The 7,689-nt window shown below is 40.1% G+C and overlaps 1 long non-coding RNA gene and 1 pseudogene across 2 annotated transcripts; both read left to right on the top strand.

Annotated features, from left to right (window-relative positions):
* The first annotated feature begins 301 nt into the window (after positions 1 to 301).
* LOC123430286 lies at positions 302 to 1,883 on the top strand. Of its 2 annotated transcripts, none has more exons than XR_006622911.1 (4): positions 302 to 456; positions 544 to 702; positions 818 to 1,151; positions 1,238 to 1,883. It is a non-coding gene; the product is annotated as an uncharacterized LOC123430286 (long non-coding RNA). The 2 variants fall into 2 exon arrangements; XR_006622910.1 differs by having other exon boundaries at positions 821 to 1,151.
* A 3,264-nt stretch (positions 1,884 to 5,147) lies between these two features.
* On the top strand, positions 5,148 to 7,689 carry LOC123428353 (annotated as a pseudogene).

Raw genomic sequence — 7,689 nt, forward strand, 5'->3', positions numbered from 1 at the left:
ACCTTGCATATTCAGAGAGAAAGAGCATAATAGTTGTATGATACTAAGGAATAATGGACGGGATTAACACACATATCAATAGTAATTCATGATGTAAAATGGGGGTGTCAAAACACCATGCTGCTAACGCTGCGTTTGGATGTTTGTATTGGGCTGTCAAATTGGATTTGGTATTGATGTAGGCCCAATTGAGGTGTTTGGATGTACTCTGAATCAACTGACTAGAATGGAAACAAATTTGCAGATAGTTTCGCTCGCACGCACCCACCCATCGCGGCAATACAAAGGCACACACCTACGGTTTCGGCTAAATTGCCTCACTCCCGCAAAAAGAAATGCTTCGGGTTGCTTTTTTCCCTTTCCACCACGAGTCAGAGACAGAGGAAGGGATCGAGTGGACAACGGCGGCAACCAGATCTAGGACGGTGCCCAGGCAGATCCTCCACGGTAGAGAAGGTATGCTCGCCGGCTTTTCATTCTTTCTTCCTCTATCATCGATCCCCCCTCCTCCAGCGTAACCCTTTCCTCTTCTCTTCGACACAGCTCGTTATCGTCAGACCCCATCTGACCTTGCAGGTCACGTTCATCGCCGCCCCTTCCCTTCCTTCATGGACCCGAAGTGGCCCTCTGCCGGAGGCTATCTCTTCTCCCTCGGCTCTACCTCTCAACGGGCTCGTCAAGATGCATTTTTCATACCTCGTGGTACGAGTGTTTCTCTTGGCATTTCGTTTCTTTTCTATGTTAATATATATGATGGCTTTTCATGAGATTTGATCCGGCATACTTCTTTCCTTTGTGCAATTTTTTTTCTTTGTAGCAGCATGGGTGAAGGAACTGCTCCTCCGGGAAAGAGGAATTGTGTGGATGATGAGACGGAAGCTGCAATGCTTGAGGTACTTGTTCATCATCACAACAAGGGTGACCATTCACAAAATGGATGGAAAGCACATGTGTACACTGCAACTATCAAGAATGTGAAGGAGAAGTGTAATAAGGATATCGTGAAGGACAACATATTAAGAAGGCTTAGGACTTTCGACAAGCAATATGAAGTCATTAACAAGACCCTTTCTCAAAGTGCTTTTGGTTGGTATTGGGTCAATCATAAGCTCCTTATTGATAGCGATGATGTGTGGACTAAATATGTGGAGGTAACTTCCATGTATTTGCATTGTATTTTTGTATATAACAAAACGGGGCAAGAACTTTACTCTTCTTTGCCGGGTGTATTGTGCAGGCTAATAAGAAATAGAAATCATTACCTTCTTACAAGACCAAAGTAGTGAAGCACTGGGAAGCCATATCTACCATATATTCAAAAGATCATGCAGATGGTGAAGGTGCCAAGACAGATGGTGAGACTGTTACAGATCTAGAAGAATCAATTGAAACCTCTCCAGAAATGGTACGAAAGAGACAACGAACACGTGATTCCATTATGTGCATGATTGGAGAAATGAGGACTACTTTTAGGGATGCTTTGAAGAGAACTGATCCACTTCCATTGCCAAAGGTTACTACTCCTTCTGAAATACTTGCTGCACTTGAGTTGATACCAGAGTTGGGAGAATCAGACATGTTGCACTCTTATGGAAAGATGAATCTTAATGAGCTCTTGTTTGAAGCTCTAATGGAGCTGCCAATGCACATGAGGAAGGCTTGACTATTATTATTGCCTTGAAGTTAAGCAAGTTATGCTTTCATGTTTGTCTTGTTAAACTTGGACCTATATGAACTATTTGGTTTGTTATATTTGGAACTATGTAATGTTCAACTTCAACTTATTTGAACAATTGTGTTGTTACATTTGAACCTATGCCCTGTTGAGAATTTGGGACAACAATATGTGTTGTACTTTGTTGGTATAAAATTATTTTTTGTTTGTTTTTGTGTCAATATTATATGATGTCATGCTCAATTTCTAGAATAATTGACGCACTTTTTTACTACATGATCATCCAATTATAGTCATACAACTACTATTTTAATGCACATACTAGTGTTGCTATGCATTTCCATAGTTGTACATCCAAACACGACTGTATTGAAACCTTATGACAATACTGTGAGCCAATTCAATAAACATCCAAACAATCAAATTTGTATTCATTTCCATTATAGTTTCCTGGTTGTGTTGAAATTGAAACCGATACAATACGAAGGCCTACAATACAGACATCCAAACACAACGTAAAGGAATAGAGTCACTACTTACATTCATGAGCTTGGTTACATTTGATTGTCTATGTGATCTATGAATCAAAATCAATTTGTGATTTAGTATTTCAAACTTAGGTCCTCTTTAGATCCTACTACCCCCGTTTTGTTTGACTACCCACCTCGTATTTTGAGTCATTTTTTAATCGTGATTTTAATTACATATATATAGTTAAAATCATGGTTAAAAATAACCCAAAATATGTTTAAAAATAACCATGATTTTAACTATATATAGCAAAAATAATATAGTTAAAGACGACATTAAAATATGAATATAACAATATGTTTTCGTGTGACATGCAATATTTTTTGATAGTCAAATATGTGGTCAAACTTGGACCCAAAATACAATGGGGTCTAATAAATCAGGACAGGGAAAATAAGATTTTTAGAGCCATTTCGGAGCATTTAAATCTGACGATTGTTTTTTATGGAAGCGCTTTGGATCATATGATCGGGGTCACCAAATTCATATGGAATATATTGATATATGCCTTTTGTTTCATTGGAATCTCAACATGAGTTAAACCTTGTTTTATTTTATTTCCTTTGAAAAGTTCAACGCAATTTCACTCTATATATCTACCCACGCTCCCCAATCATGTTATTTTTGCGGGTTATGTGTTTGTTTCGTGTGAATCATCCAAAGGCATATATCCCTGTGTTGAAATCTTATATGATTCCATGGTACATGGCATATCATTTCTACATTTATGTATTCCTATGTTTATTAAATTTCCGCAATCGAGATTGGGCATTTGAGCGTTCTCTCACTTATGCTTTGACGAAACTTAATTTTTGTGTGAACCAGAGTTTTAGTTTTGCTTTGCGACTATTGTATTAATACTTTTGAAATTTTTTGGTCAATCAAAATGGGTAGTAGGTACTACTTCCTCCGTTTTCATAATATAAGAATGTTTTTTACACTAGCATATTGGACGATCTTATATAGGGAATATGATATTTAGCCATGAAAAATGCCAACTTGGTCATTAGAACAAAATTCAAACGGAGGAACTAAATTATATCGTTTATTTCGTATCTAGTTAAGAATGCAGTCACCACAGGCAACTGAAAGTTCACAACACACTATAATCCAGTTTTTATTTTTTTTATTTTCCAGCATGGAATCACCTACTTACTTATTAGAAATACCAACTACACTATAGACTTATGCCACCACACTCACACACGACCTAGTGCATAGCATGCTACTTACTCCGTCTGAAATTACTTATCACAAAAATGGATACAAATGAATGTATCTAAAACTAAAATACATCTAGATATATCCATTCCCACGCTAAGTATTTTCGGACGAAGTGAGTATTATTTAACAAATAGTTTGACTCAATGCACAACAAAAAAACTTACGCCAAACAAAGTGTTTGCTACGGAGATCGTACGCAATAACTATTTATTTATAGATGACGGTAAAGTTTTGCACTAGTATAAGAACTCAGAGGATTGGCATCCTTAAAAAACTATGTCACATATTCGAAGTGTATGGTTGATTCTTATAAGAATTTCCCCAATAAACATTTGCAATTTTTTTGCATCGACCATATCTCTTGGTAAAAAAAATCATTTTTTACATGTGATGCTTTTTATTGGAAAAGATTTAGATCTATTATGAAAATTCAGTACCACTCAGTTTCATAATGTAAAACAGAGGGAGTACAAACCACCTCACACATAATTAAAAAAACATTAAGGTCCCTAAACGACCGAACACAATATAGATATGTTCACCATGTGATGCAAATTGAGCAAAGTGAAATCCTATATAAGACATAAATATGAACATGACATTGAAATAATTTTTTAGACCCTACAAACCAAAGTGGTCCAGATAGGTTAATTTTCGCCATCCCTCCCTAATAATAAAGCGCCTACGGTTTCTGTCGTCCGTCGTGGTAGTTTTACAGAAAACCCCCTATCGTTTCCTGAAATCAACCCGTAGTTCAGATTTAAGTCGGAAAACAAATCGTTTTTTTACATTTTATAGATAAACCCCTATATTTAATCAAAACTAACCCGCAGTCCCGTAGTTCGAAACATTAGCCCCCGCAGTTCGAAACATTGGACGTCCACTTTTGTTCATATAGTTAAGTCCCGTATAGAATCACAAGCGCATGGGTACCCTCGTGGTAACGCTGTTGTCTCCAGCACGGGAGAGTCGGGTTCGATCCCTGCTACCATCATATTTTTTTTACTATTATTTTTCTTTCCTCCCCTTTCTCTACGAATCCATAGTTGATGGGCTATATTGGGCGAGTAATTCTGTGTTTAACTTTGTTTACGAACAGATTCAAATACCTTTTAAGATATTCATATCTTTCAAATACCAATTCTAGATCTAAAAATCCATCAGAAAAATATGTAGATTTTAAAATATGTTATTATCTTCCATCTTGCCTATTGTATATGTTTCCTTCGCCACTTATGTAAACAAATGGCTTAATGCTGATTTTCATATTATTTAAAATTGTGTTCACAAAGATTTTTAGGAACACCTTAAGCATACAAAGAGATCACCCCACCTTTATTTTGTGTGCAACATCATTTATCATGTTTTTCTTTGCGAACAGGCCCACAGATCTATTAATAAACCCAACAAGATACAAAGTTGCTCCCCACAAAGATAATTTTTTTTACAACAAAGACCCTAAGGGGCCATTGAACCACCGAAACGAGCCGAGGACGTGCCGCTGTCGTCGCCGCTACACATGACTGCCGGTGAATCTCTATAGCATGGGGGAAGTCTCCGAACTTAGGTCTGGAGGACCAACACCCTGGCATAATGTGATCATCATCATTGAAGATTATATTTTTTTTCTTCCATTGCAACGCACGGGCCCTTTTGCTAGTAAATAAATCCCTACTATTAAAGCAGGATGTGTCGTCATGATGGTTCAACCTCCGCGATGGTTCGACCTCTCAGCGATCGATCCCAGCTCTCGATTCCCACTTTCCTGGTTAAAAAGTAAAAGAATGAAAACTCCGTAAAAAAACGCCCACGACTAGACACCCACGTCCCCAACTTTCCTCACGAAACTACCAGATCGCTCATCCCATCCCATCCCTCTCGAGAAAAATCCCCCATCGTCGTCCCGTCCGAAGCATCCGCTCTCCATTGCGCTACTGGCCGACGACCACTCATAGGATTTCCCTCATAGATCACGTTGGTCCTCCTCCTCCAGGTGCCCACCGCCCCCACGGCCGTGGCCGAACTCATCCTCATCTTCGCTAACCGCCCGCGGCGCAGGCGCTCACGCGGGCGTCCATGGATCCGCAGCTCTCGCCTTCTTCCTACTACTCAAGCGCCGCCCACGGATATGCGATGTCTTCACCCGCGTCAACGAGGTCGAGGAGTCCCTTGACCCAACCCTCGCCCTCGTTGGTGTCGACGGCCTCGCCCGTCTCGATGGGGTCGGTTACTGATCTCTATCATCCATCTCATCTCCGGCGAGTACGATATCGGTGTCGACGTCGCGTCGGACAAGAACAACACGTGCTCATCGCTAGCTTGTGTGGGTTTTTTGGTCAACGTCGTCGTGCCTCAAATCCAACTACATTGAGCTCCCACCGTCGTCCTCCAAGTGTAGCAGTGGACAATCTGTCATCAACGGTACATATATCCACTCAATTCATCTCAATTTGTTTTCCCATAGTTCAAATCATGGAGTACTCTAATTTTTTTTGTTCTAATGTTTATTTTCATTACTTCAGGGCTCAATGTCTTGTGCGGTGTTGGAATTCTCACTACGTGTTTTGGAATCAAACAAGCGGGATGGTTAAGCCTCCTCCTCCTTCCTTTGTTGGGAGGATGTTCATGCTACACCAGTTTGCTTCTCAAGAGATGCATAGACAGCTCGCCAACCATTGAAACACACCCCCATATCGGACGAGCCGCTTTCGGTATCCCAGGTCGAGTATTTGTATCGGTATGTGTATTTACCTATTGTCCACCTAATTGTACAGATTTAGCAAAATTCACATCACTCATATTGCTCCTCATGTTTCTTTTGCAGGTTGTCCTTTATCTAGAACTTTATGTAAGTGTTTTGTCTCTGAATACTGGTACTACTGTGTTTGGAAAACGTTTGATTTTTTGCATATCTGATGTAACATGCCACTTATTTACAGGCATGCTGCGTGGAGTACATCACACTGCTAGGAGACAGCTTGTCTTCAGTGTTTCCTTCTGCGCATTTAGCTTTTACCGGCATCTACTTGAACTCTCATAACATGTTCGCGATATCAATGGATTTGGCAATTCTCCCATCAGTTTGGCTCAGAAATCTCAGTCTCCTCTCCTATCTTTCTGGTGAGTACTACTAATTTGAATCTTTAGAATAAGTTTTGTACTGTTCATAAATAATTTTTTGCAACGATGTCAATACTAGCATCACCACTTATTCTCCCTATTCTCCCTAATTCTAATCATCCATAGCAACGTTAGATTGCTACCAACAGTAGTTAATACTTGCATATTGCCTCCCACTCCTAATCTTTGAACGTGTGATGTATCCTTCATGACCCTTCTTCTTCTGAAATTTCGCAGCCGGAGGCATGGTTGCAACCCTAACAGTCATTGTGTGCCTGTTTTGGGTTGGTATTGGCGATGGAGTTGGGTTCCACCCTTCTGGTAGTGCGCTGAACCTGACCCACCTTCTAGTGGCACTTGGCTTGTATGGATACTGCTTCTCAGGGCACTTGGTTTTCCCAAATATATACTCATCAATGAAGGAGCGCTCGCAGTTCCCTTTTGTCCTCCTGTTCTGGTAAGGTTATGAACTTGACAAATGAAACGCTACAGTACCATACTATGCTCTGCTTCTGCAGTTATTTGTTTTGCTACATGCTAACATGTGCTATTCTCCACCGTCTCAGCTTTATAGTGGTCACAATTGTGTACTCTGGGGTTGCGGCCACAGGGTTTCTGATGTTCGGCGAGTCCACGATGTCGCAATTCACACTGAACATGCCACAACAGTGCGTTCCCTCCAAGATCGCCATTTGGATGACGGTATGATTAACCAAACCCACAGATAGTTATTCCACTTCTATCAAAATAAGCATACAAGTGCTCATTCCCACATTTGATCCCTTTGGTTTCAGATTGTGAATCCATACACCAAATATGCCTTGACGATGACACCGGTTGCCTTATCGATAGAGGAGGCTTTGCCTAAAAAGATGTGAAATTACGTTGCAGGAATGTGTGTTAGGACAGTTCTTGTCCTCTCAACTGCCGTCGTGGCTCTATCTTTTCCATACTTTGGTACTTGTCACTTGCTTCTATTTTTTTCCATAATAGCAATTCACTAAATTTACCCCCAAAACTTCATGCATTCTAATGCCATGGCCTTCTCCATTTGAATTGCAGCCTTGGTGATGGCATTGCTTGGATCTGTCTTCACAATGCTTGTGGTGAGTGCCTGCAATTATGCAGCTATTAACTGA

Source organism: Hordeum vulgare, chromosome 2H, assembly GCF_904849725.1.
Source record: "Hordeum vulgare subsp. vulgare chromosome 2H, MorexV3_pseudomolecules_assembly, whole genome shotgun sequence".
NCBI lineage: Eukaryota > Viridiplantae > Streptophyta > Magnoliopsida > Poales > Poaceae > Hordeum > Hordeum vulgare.